This window comes from Octopus bimaculoides, chromosome 15 (genome assembly GCF_046866305.1).
Source record: "Octopus bimaculoides isolate indiv1 chromosome 15, ASM4686630v1, whole genome shotgun sequence".
Lineage (NCBI taxonomy): Eukaryota > Metazoa > Mollusca > Cephalopoda > Octopoda > Octopodidae > Octopus > Octopus bimaculoides.
The window spans coordinates 56,846,136-56,859,763 of record NC_142942.1 but is presented as its reverse complement, the minus strand read 5'-3'; the positions used below and the strand labels follow the sequence as shown (position 1 = coordinate 56,859,763).

At 35.9% G+C, this 13,628-nt stretch overlaps 1 protein-coding gene across 7 annotated transcripts in view; it reads right to left on the bottom strand.

Moving 5' to 3' along the window:
- Positions 1-13,628, bottom strand: part of LOC106882512 (uncharacterized) — a 147,189-nt gene that overhangs the window by 87,329 nt on the left and 46,232 nt on the right. The window lies entirely within an intron of this gene.

The window sequence follows — 13,628 nt, the reverse complement described above, 5'->3', positions numbered from 1 at the left end:
TCACCGAGCTCTCCTCACTCGTGAGCCAAGAACAATATGGCACCACTTCTGCATCCACCCTATTCACCAGATTTATCACCTGCAGACTTCCATCTCTTCCCCAAGATGAAAATGTAGCTCAAAGGTCACCATTTTAACACCACTGTCAAGATCTAGAGCGAATTGCAGAACGGCCTCAACTTGCTTACAGAAAACGACTTCCAGGAAGGATTCCAAAAGTGGCAGGAATACTGGGGCCGGTACATTGTTGCGCAAGGTAACTATTTCAAAGGAGATGATGTTAAAACTGAGGTAAATAAGTGGCAACTATATCCAGCCTTCGGTGCTCTAACACCATGTCTGTCTGGAAGTCAAAGTCCCAGAGGATCTTTGCTTTCTCATTTTTGTCCAATACCTTTCCAGTGTATGTTGATACCAAGTACCTACTACCTCATCATATCCATACTTCCAGCAGAGCAGCCAGTGAAGGTTTGGGGCTACCTTGTCGTGTTTGCGCTTGTACTCTTCCTGCACAAGACTTTCACAAGCACTTATTAATATTATTACGGCAGAATCATTTTAAGGTTGAGGAAATAAGCAGATATGACATCATCATCACCTTGAGTCATCTTCAACATTTTCCTTTCACCTCCTAAATTCAGCTGTCCATTTTTGCACTGTTGATAAAGCTGGAGCATTATCCTCTAATGTAGCAACCATGTCAACATGGTTGACCCTTTTCTGCAGGTACTTGATAACATCACGATGGTAAACTTTGTCTATTTTCAAGAAAAGTCACAACTAATTACTTTTGAACAGTCAGATGTCAGTTGGCAAAAAACAGTGCATATTAATGAGAAGAGTTGAAATTAATGCACACAAGATTTCACAGCTCTAGCATCACTCCTTCATAGTCAGCCTATGAAATTTTTAGCCTACCTTTGTATTTAAGTTGCTCTGTCGTTGTGTTTTTTTTTTATCTCTATTTGTCATTTACCCATTATTTGTAAATTCAATCTACTCTAAAAAAAACTTCTATGCAATCGATAATTTTGATCCTTATCATATATAAACAACAATTACCTAAATGTTTTAACAATTTTTTCTTTTTTTTAAGTTGATTCGTTTGGCTAAAACCTCACTCTCAACCAACACTAGATGCAAGAAAGCTATTCAATATCCCAGTGTTTATCTACTTGGTGAAGATGAAACAAACTATCTAGCTCTTACAGTATCTTCAGTCAGAAAATCATAAGGCATTAACTTGTTTACAATCTGTAATTTCAAAGATTTCAAAAGCTAACCATTCTTGTATCTCACCTTCAGGAAACCTTTCTTCCAAGTGAACAGAAAGACAATTTTTAAGAGTTAACAGCAAATATATCTAGTGTTACATTTTACTCTCATGACTTAGCATATCTAAATTTGTCACTTCATAAAACGTTATTCCCTAGATACTTATTAACTTTGTGTCATGCAAAATGGAACGGATCAATTATGGTGAAGCCACTATTCTGTAAAATACCACACAATGCAGCAGATTCTTCATGAACATTGCTTAAAATCTGTAAAGTTACTTTGCATATGATGTTCATCTATTTTCTTGACAATTTTTTACCACAAAGTCATTTGACTATTTTTTTTCCAAGTTATATACTCAGTGCCTCATGTGATTTTCATTACAGCTTGCAATGTGAAATGTTTAGATAATCAACAGGCTTAATTAATGGTCTGAAAGTAACAACTTCAATTTCAAAGGCCTCTGCAATTTCTATAAACTTGCATCTTTTACTGGTAGATTGAGAAGACAACACAAATTGTTCTCACTAAAGTTTCAGTATCTCTTATTTAACTTTTTCCCATGCATCACAAATCCTCAGTTCTTCACGGTATAGTGCTGCTGAACTAAGTTGGAATGCCTGCTTTATTTAGTCTTGCTGCAAAACCATTAGCTCTAGACAATATTACCCGTGTGCTGCTATTGGGCATAAACATCACTATTTCATAGACTGTAAGTTTCTTCTTTTCATAAAACTGCTTAATCGTAGAAATAATAGAAGCAGCATTGCACACCTGCTGCTGCTTTGTTCTGCAAAAAACTGTTTTATACACTGTACAATCTTTAGAACAGAAAATGAAGAATACAATGAAGCATTTGTTGACAGATATGTCTATAGTTTCATCAACTATTTAACATGAAAATCTGATGTGATTTTTGCAAATATCTTTCTGAACAATATAGCTTATAGTCTCTAAAAATTCAGACACAAAATAGTTGCTTTGCCAGCTTTTAGGGAACTGAACCTAAGTCAAATTTCCAATATTGTGCTACTACTTTCCACTAGCAAATTCTCTCGCAATGTTCAAAACATGGTAATACAAACACGTAACTCCAGCTTACAAATCATACATAAATATTTCTCCCAGAGCTTTTCAGTGCAGCAATTTCTATTATTTTGTTAAACCATCCAACTTTAAACACCCTTGCAGTTCTTTTGTGCTTCATACCCATTACATCTTATGACTTTAATGTAGTGAGTCAATATTTTTTTTCAATAAAATCTCAATAAACTACAAAATTTGAAATAGATCTATGTAAGCTTTATGATATGAACATTGTCCACCTAACATAAGAAGTAAGAAGTGTGCAAATGTTGTATCTGAAAAAATAAACCCAACTAACTACTTAGTAGAAATGGATAGCTAAGTGCCGATATCTAATTGTGGAGGAAATGTATAGACGGATTAGACAAGGAAGATGTGAGAAAGGATCTTCAGACAATGGGCCTTACAGTGGAGATGGTGAGGGTCTGAGACTTCTATGGTTTGCTATACTTGAGAAGACACATCAAGCTGGCTGTCCGTGCATACAGGCATCTCCTCAACATCCTTCTCTTGGTCGAGAATAGTCTTGCAGGCTCGTGCGTGCTGGTGCCATGTAAAAGCACCCACATAAAAGGGCTCGTGCCAGTGTTATGTGAAAGGGAGCGAGCTAGTGTGCCATATAAAAGCACCCGGTTCACACTGTGTAAAGTGGTTGGCAATAGGAACGGCATCCAGCCATAAAAACCATGTCAAAGCAGACAAATGGAGCCTGGGCAGCTCTCCAGCTTGGCCAACTCCTGTCAAACAATCCAACCCATGCCAGCATGGAGAACGGATGCTAAATAATGATGACGATGATGATGTTCACTACAATATTTTAGGAAACTAAACCTTTTGTATAGAGACTAATTTCTTTTGTGTGCTGGTTATAAAATGTGCCAGCATGGACACTGAAAGAGAAAAGTAAAAAATTTTTCTCCAATAATTTCTGCAAAAGTCCAAATTAAAATAAATAAATAAAAAAAACCCTACTTTTGCAAAAATTAAGAAATATGGATATGAAATAATATGTGTCATTTCTAAACATCATAAAATGTTCTACAGGGAAACAGTACAAAAGTCAACATGACTACAGCCTATGAACTTATTTAGTAACAGACAGCAGGAAATTAGAAATCTAGGAATCAGCCCTGTTCAAAATAAAGAGAGGGAGTTGATTAAGATTTCAATGTTATTCAGTACAAGCATGGTACAAGATATGCAATATGATTTCTATTAGAATGACAGAGAACCAATCTTTAGTTGCACTTGATGTATAGCAAAAGCAGCCGTGAAATATACTCTATGATCTTATGAAATGGGTGATGGGAGTTCTTGCTTAAGTAAATTGAATGCAATTGAAGGCATAGTGAAAGTCTAGTACCTAAAGACAAATAACAATAGAAGTTTTGAAAGTTAATCACTGTTAACAACAATGACTCTTCCAGCTTTCTCTCCGCCAGCAAAATGCAGATTGCATGAAGCTTGCAACAAGAGCTTTGAATACAGATGAGTTTAATAAGAGGCCAGAGAGAAATTCAGTGATTGAGACATCATTGATATGCAACATTAATTTGCATGGAAGGTAGAAATCAAGTGAGAAAAGATTATAGAAGTGACTTTGTATTAAAGTGGTATTAGCAAATGTATAAAGGGTAGGTTGCAGTGTTGGTATGGACAAGTTGTTAGATGTTGTTCAAAAACATGCCTAATCAAGCATGCTTATGATCAAAAACATTCACATCATGATGATCTTGGAGGTTCGGGCTATTTTTTTACATATATATATAGTGTAACTAGGACTATGTGTGTACCTCCTTCATCTAAGAGCATAAGGTGTGATAGCAAGGAGATTTGGCAGCTATTTTTAGCAAATCAAGCAACCTTCAGAGAGGCTCCTTCACGGATTCATTATGTAATGCTTATAGATAGCACTGGATAAAAAAAAATATTCTATCCTGATCATGATAGATTTTGTGGGGTCAGATCTTAGATGTTGAATCTCATAGATGGAATGACACAGTCTTGAAAAATAATGAGCTGTAATATTGCAGATGTATATAACCCAAACTAAGATAGACAAAGAGCTGTTAAAATAATGTTTATCTCTAAATATATTTTGCTATCAGTATAAATCAATATTTTCCAAGTGAATAATCTAAGCTATGGGATTAAATACTGAAGTGATATGGGCAGTTATATTCAAGGATAGATTAAATATGTAGTTTGCATAAAAGTGCACAAGATTTTACTAATATATATCATAATCCTCATCATTTGACATGTTCTCCATGCTGACATAGCACAAATGGTTTGACATGAGCTAGCAAATCAAAAGACAGCACCAAGCTCTACTGTTTACTTTGACATGGTTTCTATGGCTGGAAGCCTTTCCTAATGCCAACCACTTTCAAACGTTGCTGAGTAAAGCAGCAGTGACTAAAGACACTTTGAAAATGCAATATGGCTGTAGTCAGTAAGTTGCAAAGTGACAAGATGTAATGGTCTTTGCTGAGGCAGATTTCTATGGTCAGATGGCCTTTCTGTCGCTAAGTGTCACCTGTTTCCAAATAAAGTAATACTTCCTCATGGACAGACATATTTTGGAAAGGATGGACACTGTGTATGTAATGGGACATTGCATATGCGCTTGTTTACAACTATCAAGAAATATCAAGACAAGGAGACACAGACACACAAACATACAAAGACATGACAGACTTCTTTCAGTTTTTGTCTATGACATTTACTTGCCAGGCCTTGGTCAACCTGAGGCTAGATGACACTGGATGTACTACCCAAGAGTGTAAAAATGTCATGGATGACAGAGGAATGGAAGATGCTTGTCAGGAATGCCAAGAAATTCCTTGATCCTAATGTGTGTGTGTGTGTGTGTGTGTGTGTGTGTGTGTCTGTCTGTGTGTGTGTGCATGTGTGTGTGCGTGTGTGTGTGTGTGTGTGTGTGTTGGGGCAGCTTTGAGTTAAGGAAAAAGAAAGGAATTTGGGTATAGTTCCTCTGATGAGTAGCCAATAAAATTCAAAACAGTCCATCAGGAATCTCTCCACTTTTTCTGTTTTTAAGCACTTAAAAAAGTGTAATGTGTGTGTTACCAATCTTATAATTTCATCTCACAATTAAGGCTTTCAAATATTTAAATTTATTTTCAGTTCTTTTCAGATTTACATTGAACTGTTGTGCATAAAATATGTTGTTAATGATGAGCTAGCCTCAAGCAGATATATAATATATTCAAATTAAGCTTTCCACTACTGTGGCAACTAAAATTCTGTGTGTTTCTGAGCTTTTGATTGGGGAAAGAAAGAAAAATTGAGTACAGTTCTTCTAATGGACAATCAATATACTGCAAAACAATCTGTCAGAAACCTTCCCCCAACACTGAAATGAATAGAATGAATGTTTATATTCTTTTAATTTCAACTCTCAGTTAAAGTTTTCAACAAATGTTCTAAATGTATTTTTAGTCCTTCTGATTCATACGGTGCCGTCAGGCTAAACCACACAGACACACACAGAACAGGGAGCTCAATACAGATCTGTAAAAATTCCCAAAACAAATATTCAGTATATAATAGTGGTATACTGACTGGTTAAGAGCATTACTGCCATTAATTTAGGAATAAAAAACAATCCAAGTTTGACTTCTGTCTGGTACTATGTGCATAATCAGGAACAAGATATTTGATAATGATCACTGACCAAACTAATTGAAACATTGTGTAAATATTTGAACAAATGTTCCCTCTCTGAAGATGAGGTTAATAATCCAAAAAGTTTGATAACTGCATTAATAATAATTTATCTCAGACATTTATATAAATGTATAAAGTAAATAATACACACACATATTAGAAAGAGAGAGAATGATGAACAATAGCACAAGAGTAATCAATTAAAAGAAAAACAGCCTAATTTAGAAACACTTTCCCCAAGAAACTGGGCAAAAATCTAATTATTGTAGTGATATGAGAACATTCCAACACAGTGAAGGTGTAGATATTTCCAATCTATTTATGAACAGCTGTTCTGAAAGCTTATGTTCCAATAAACCTCTCCAATGTTAGGTGAATGCCTGAGTCCCAGATTTCCAGATAAAGAATTTCCTATTACAAGCATAAAACTAACATTGTGAGGAATAAATATTTCAAAGGTAATTTTTTTTTTTACTTCTTTTCTGTCTAAATGAAAATGCTCATCATATTCACAGAGGTAAAAGAATAAGTGAAAACCAAAAAGCTAAAATCATAGAGAAAGGATATATTTTTGTCTTATGTCTATTTTCCATGCTAGAATGAGTTAGACACTGAAATATTTTTGCACCAATTTTTTTTTTTTTTTTTTTTTTGTTAATATTTTATGCTTCCAATATTTTAGAAGATACATTCTGATTTAAAGGTAAAGTAATAGCAATCACAGGACAAATAAATCAAAGAATGGGGGTATGTTACATGGTATTAGCACCAACTTTATACATAGTTTACAAGAAGGAAGTACTTCTCTACCTACTTTCATTGCAGAACAAAAATAGATCTGTTCTGGAACCAAAATAACCCTGAATGGGTATGGAGTAATCACCAATAATTTAACATTCATGTAATGTCTATGTAACAGAAAAACAGAAAGTCATTCAAGTGGAGGCCATCCCATTCCTAGGTATTGTCTATGGTCTAAAACAGGGGTTTTCAAACTTTTTGACTTGCGGACCCCTTTATATTTCAGGCTTTACCTTAGGGACCCCCTTATAAACGCTTATGAAATTTATACATAAACATTTGCTTAAAATAGCTTATATTTTTACATTTATTTATTTAACAGTATTTAACAAATAGGTTTATTGTCAATTAAAAGATTTCGATTAAAAAACATATACAAAATCAAATTGCCCATAAAAAGCATTTGCTGTCTATGGACCCCCTGTCTTGTCCTTGAGGACCCCCTGTGGTCCGCGGACCACAGTTTGAAAACCTCTGGTCTAAAATCACACTTGTCTTAACCATGAATTTAGTCTACATTACAGAATCTGCTTCTTTAGAACTTCATACAACCAGCAACTTTTACTATAACTGTATTTGTCAAACAAGTGACTGAGTAATTTTCACAATGAATTTGATTGTCTACAGGCATACAATAAAAGAGTACAACACTGAGACATAAAGGAATTAGCTTTCTATGTCAAAGACAGTAAGTTGTAATACATAAACATGCTTAGATAGTTTATCAAGAGCCAGCAGAATCAGTTCATGCACAGCATTTTCAGTACTAAATCACTAAGTTTTCATTAAATTAAAAAGTATCTTGCTTTAAAATTATGCTATATCACCACTAATTACTTTTGTAATCTAAAAGTTTTTACAAGACACAAAAATGTACTTCAATCTGCAATTTTCATTAATATAAGTTTCAACAAATCTAAACAATTTCTTGTTTATATTATTTGTTTTTTGCTAGTTTTTTCTTGAGAGGGGGGTCTTCATTATTCTCATTAGCTTAAACACTTCATTGTGTTGTTTTCTAACAGTCACAAAAATACTTCCTGTCATTTTAATAGTTAACATAAAGAAATAAGTTAAAGATTACAGGAATATTATAATGTTGCTGCAGTTTTATTCATTAAATGGAATATTTCCTCACCATCTATTTTTCATGTTAGCTAGCATGAGCACTTTGGTTTTACAGATGTTGAATATCTAATGGAAAACATTTTTCTCATTGGCTGATCTTCCTAAAACCATTTGCAAAGGATTTCACAAAAGTTATGTTGAAGATGATAAAACAATTGTAGCCATTTTTATTCTGTATGAATAGGAACCGCTTTTGTACTTCAGCAAATCTTAACCTGCTTGGCTAACCAGTGTTTCTACTCTGCGCACAAGGTCCGAAATTTTGGGGGAGGGGGCCAGTTGATTAGATCGATCCCAGTACACAACTGGCACTTAACTTATTGACCCTGAAAGAATGAAAGGCAAAGTCAACCTCGGCGGAATTTGAACTCTAAACTTAAAGACAGATGAAATACCGCTAAGCATTTTGCCCAGCTGGCTAACGTCTCAGCCAGCTGGCTGCCTTCTAACCAGTGTTTATTACTGGTATAATGACCTTCCCAAGAGAAAACTAACACTTATTGTTTGCATTAAGAATAGCATCCAACTGTACAAGCTTTTTTAACAGTATACAAACGATCAAGTTTTGAAGTGTCATTTGCATTCAAGCATCTACAGAATGGATATAAAATAGGATTTTCAAAGAATTATAGCCATGCAGCAGTTGTGCATTACAATGCAGTGATTCATATCAATATTATTTATCTTGAACTTATAAATATAATATGAAGAGAAACCACCTTCAATTGATAGTCAAGGGTAATTAATACCTTACAATAAAACACCCTTACTAATTCCTTATTATCCACATTTTCTTAAACACTCGATTTTCAATGCTAGAAAAATATTCAACTGCAGTATATTTGGAAAGACGGTTGCCTTTGTTTTGGGAGGACTTATTGACACCAGTGTGTGTGTGTGTGTATGTGTGTGTGTGTGTGTGTGGGTGTGTGTGTGTGTGAGAGAGAGAGAGAGAGAGAGAGAGAGAGAGACCAGTGTGTTGTGATATTAGTTCATGTACTCATAGAGAACATGACGTACTAGAATTACTAGATAATAGTTGCCTCTAATACTAATACTCTAAACTGTTCACTTCTCAGGCTTATTAACTTAGCCCATTCTTTTGTAGGATCTTCTATACTCTGCGTCAGCTGTATCTATAATTGAATTACTTCGTGATTACTCTGCTTAGACCACTTCAGTGTAACAAGGATTCAGTTAATTCTACTTGACATTATCTCAGCTTTCCCCCATGATGGCCATAATGATTACACTTCATAATGAAGACCTGGGATGAGGTGATGACGCACGACCTTCGAACCTTAGGCCCCACCAAGGCAATGACCAGTGACCGGGACCTTTGGAAATATGCAGTACGTGAGAAGACCCGGCAAGGCAAGTGAGAGCATAATCTGTGATCTCTGCCAGAAGTGTAGCCAGCTCACTAATTCGTATCTTTACTTCATTGGACACTAAAAACCCTGCTTGTGAAGACCTGTTGAAGCAAGTGAATTCGGAATTTGAAATCGAAATCGAACCGAATCCGACGACTGGCACCCATGCCAACCTCTCCTTCATTGGACTCTAAACTCTGCTTGCAAAGACCTGTTGGGGCAAGTGAAATCGTAATTGAACCATACTCGATGACTGGCACCTGCACCAGTGGAGCACTAACAGCACTGTCCGAGCAAATTCATTGCCAGAGCAGCTGTCTGGCTTCCGTGCTAGTGGCCCATAAATAGCACCATTTGAGTGTAATCATTACCAGCGTTGCCTTCTAGCACTTGTGCTGGTGGCACGTTAGAAAATCATTCGTGCAAGGTCGTTGCCAGTGCCGCTGGACTGGCTCCCGTGCAGGTGGCACGTAAAAAACACCTTTTTGAGCATGGCCGTTGCCAGTACCATGTGACTGGCCTTCGTGCCGGTGGCACGTAAAAGCACCCACTACACTCTCGGAGTGGTTGGCGTTAGGAAGGGCATCCAGCTGTAGAAACTCTGCCAGATCAGATTGGAGCCTGGTGCAGCCTTCTGGCTTGCCAGTCCTCAGTTAAATCGTCCAACCCATGCTAGCATGGAAAGCGGACATTAAACGATGATGATGATGATGATGAATGATGGCCGAGTGATTACACCTCAGCACATTTCCTTCATTTTATATTTCACAAGCTTATAATGCATGAAATGCCTATACGAGACCTCACAACACTAATCACAATAAAATATAAACTTTTTTAACCAGATTTTTTTTTTTTTTTTAATAGTGACTTCATACATACTTGAACATGAAATGCAACCACCAATTAAAGGTATATGCAAATTAGCATGTAAGCATCAATATAGGCATCACCTATCTACTATGTAGTGATCCAATGGAAATTAAAATTTTAAATATTCTTTCAAAATACAAAAATTATGCAGTCAATGCCAAAAAGTCAACTCCCAGCTAGATTGAAGTTATTTTACAGAAGTTTAAATTTCAGAAAAGCCTGAAAGGCAACACTTAACATTTCTCCTCCCTCATAGATACGAGACTCAATAAAAACAAACTCTATACAACTTCCAAGAATGTTTTTTTCCAGCAATGTAGGAAATACTAAATTAACTACAGAGGTGAGAGTAGCTGAGAGACGGCCATTGTTACACAGTCTGACAAAGGTTAGCAGGACAAAAGCTTAAATTATTTTTATTATAACTTGACATAGAAACAGAAAAAAATACTTATTTATTTTTTATTCAGACAACCAGAAATGTCCTTTCTCCAATTATACTAATACCTATGTATATGTTATTGATAAAGCTTTAAATTTGATTGTCCAACTCTTCTTATCTTTTACATTCACATTGCCATCTCTTGTTTTTCTATAAAATAAAAACTTGATTATACTAATTTTAGTCATCCTTTTAAATGCTTTCTTTTCTGCTCTGAAAACCACTCCACTTTTCATACACTTATTACACTTTCAATTTTATTGAAATAAAAATAACATTTAATTAAAGTATTTGTAAAAAGAAAAGTAAATCCAATTAAGATAACAATTAAAATAAAATAAAAAATTTTGAAATTTTTGTGAAAAAAAATCAATAATTTGCATTTAGTTTTATTGTGGATATGAGAAAAGAAAGCTATTTAAAGGCACATTGCAATTAGCAATGAAAAATATATAAAATATTTTTTATAAAAATTACCCCTGTAGAGGTGGTATTCTACAAATATTGTTTTTCAAAGACTGTATATAAATGTCTTTTGTTTCCAATTGGATATTGAAAGTTATAGTTATTATACATTTAAGAGAATTTAAGCTTCGTTATTTTTGGAAAGTATTTCTGGTTTTCTTCAATGAAATTTAATCTGAATTCTACGTATTGATATTATCTCTTCAATATTAACATTAAAAAAATGTAAGTGATAATCTAAATAGCTTATTAACAAGAAGTTTTCTCTTTTATTTTTTCTCCGCTTCCAAAATGTTCTAAACTCCTTTTCAGACAATCCTTTCTTATGTACTCCTACTCACAACTGGAGAGATTACTGATTGAAACATTGAGTACTTAACTGCAATAAAACATTAAATGTGGATTGCACCTAACTATTCAACTGACTACCTCTTTCATAGGCCTGCTCAGCCAGAGCTCACCTGGCACTAAAACACCAATAACATAAAGTAAGGTTATGTTTAAGCAGTGATGTGGGTACACTGGTATAATTGCATAATCCAATATCCTGAATAATCCTTTACAGAGCTAGTATTAAATCTAGTTTCTATAAAGTTAGACAAACGATAGACAGAACTACCTCTTCTAATTAAGAGACTGGTACATCGAGGCTTGCTTTCTTATCTAATTCCAAAGCTCAGTAAACAAAGAATGTGTGTTACCTAGAAGCTAGTATTTATTGTATCAACACAGCAGCAGATGTATACAAAGTAAAACCCAACGCCAAGTAGGATTGAAATTTCAATTTTGAGGGTATTGAACCAAAAGCAGACATCTGCCCATTACCCAATTAATATATAAAAACAAGACAATGGAGAAAACACAATTCAAGTTAAACATAATATCATAGTAAATTGATCCACAGAAGACAATTTCCTTTCTTTTACATGCCTAAATGGTTGAGATAATTTATTGTGAAAATAAGCAAAATTTTGAAATTAAACTCATTTTCTATTTCCATGTTTTGCACTATGTAGGTCTCAATAAGTCCATTCTCGGACCATACTTTTGTGCCTGTTCCTACAGACACTTGCATGCATACACATAGCACTACTGCAGTATCTAGTCACTACTACCATCAGCCCCACTCACATTCTCCTACCCTCCTCACACATCTCTCTTTCCCAATCCCCTTTCCCAGCCCACCTACACTCCATCTGTCCCACCCACTTCCCTTTCTACTACCTCTCCCTCCTGACTTAACTCTTTCCACAAGTATCCTCCTTTGTAGAGGCCTTCATTTCACACTAACTAACACCTACCAGCAATTATATCTACACCTGAACGAAGATCGAACAGTCTCTGCACTGCATCAAACTATGCACCATCATGGACCAAGACCACCACCTGTAGCACAAGACACTGGGTCAGAGCCAGTTCTACACCCTGGATTTATTTACTGACGCCTATCACCATGTATGCATCACTTCAACTTTCAAAAGTATTCTTCCATACCAAACTCCTCACTCTCTGCTCCTTTTGAGGTTGGGATGATCTTGTGATCAAATTGGTAAACAAGGGTTGAGTTGTGGTCATGCGATGTGCTGACCACTCCAAGAACCAACACTATGCAATAGTTCTGGAACCTCCTCTTTGTCATTTGCCTCTCAACACCTACCACTACTACCAACACTGTATTTCATCCACTATCCAATGACTCATCTCCTCCTCCTCCTTCCTCCCTCCACTGCCTCCAACCCCATACACTTCTTCCCCAAGATCCATCAACCCAAAACCCTGTAATTGCCCAACTGAACTCATCTCTCCCTACCTCAACACCTGGTGGCTGCTCTCTGCTCCCACATCCATGACACCAACCATGCCCTCCACCTCTTCCCTCAGCCCCTCACACTTCATTTTCACCATGGACATCCATATCCTACATATCCCCACACACTTGCTCAGCCCTCACACCATTCTTTATCTTAGTAGCTCAACTCTCTTTGTTTAGCCAAGCTTGTGCTCACCCTTAATTGCTTTTTTTTTTTTTTCTTCATAGGTTAAGACATAGGAACAGTTCACTGGAGTGGACATAGGAACAACAATCGGACTGAACTGCACCAGCCTAACTATTGGCCACATCAAGTCCAAATCTCCCAGTTTATCTCACCTACTCCTGGAGCTAAACACTTTCATCTCCTTCAGCAGTTCTTAATCACTGCCTCTCTCCAGTTTATGGCCTCCATCTCTGTTACCCCCATTTCCCTTACCTCAATACCTTACCCTCACCAATTCTGTCTTCTACAAACACACAAACTCTCATTTTGTTCTTATCCTCACACCCACCTACACCAAGCTCTCCATCCTCTATTCTCAGTCCCTGCAGTAGGAACCACAACAGGACCCATTTCTTCATTTGACATGGTTACACACCTACCCCTTATCTGATCCACCATCTCTAATACCTATGACATTGATTGCACTTCAGTGAATAATGAAGTTTTATTATCAAC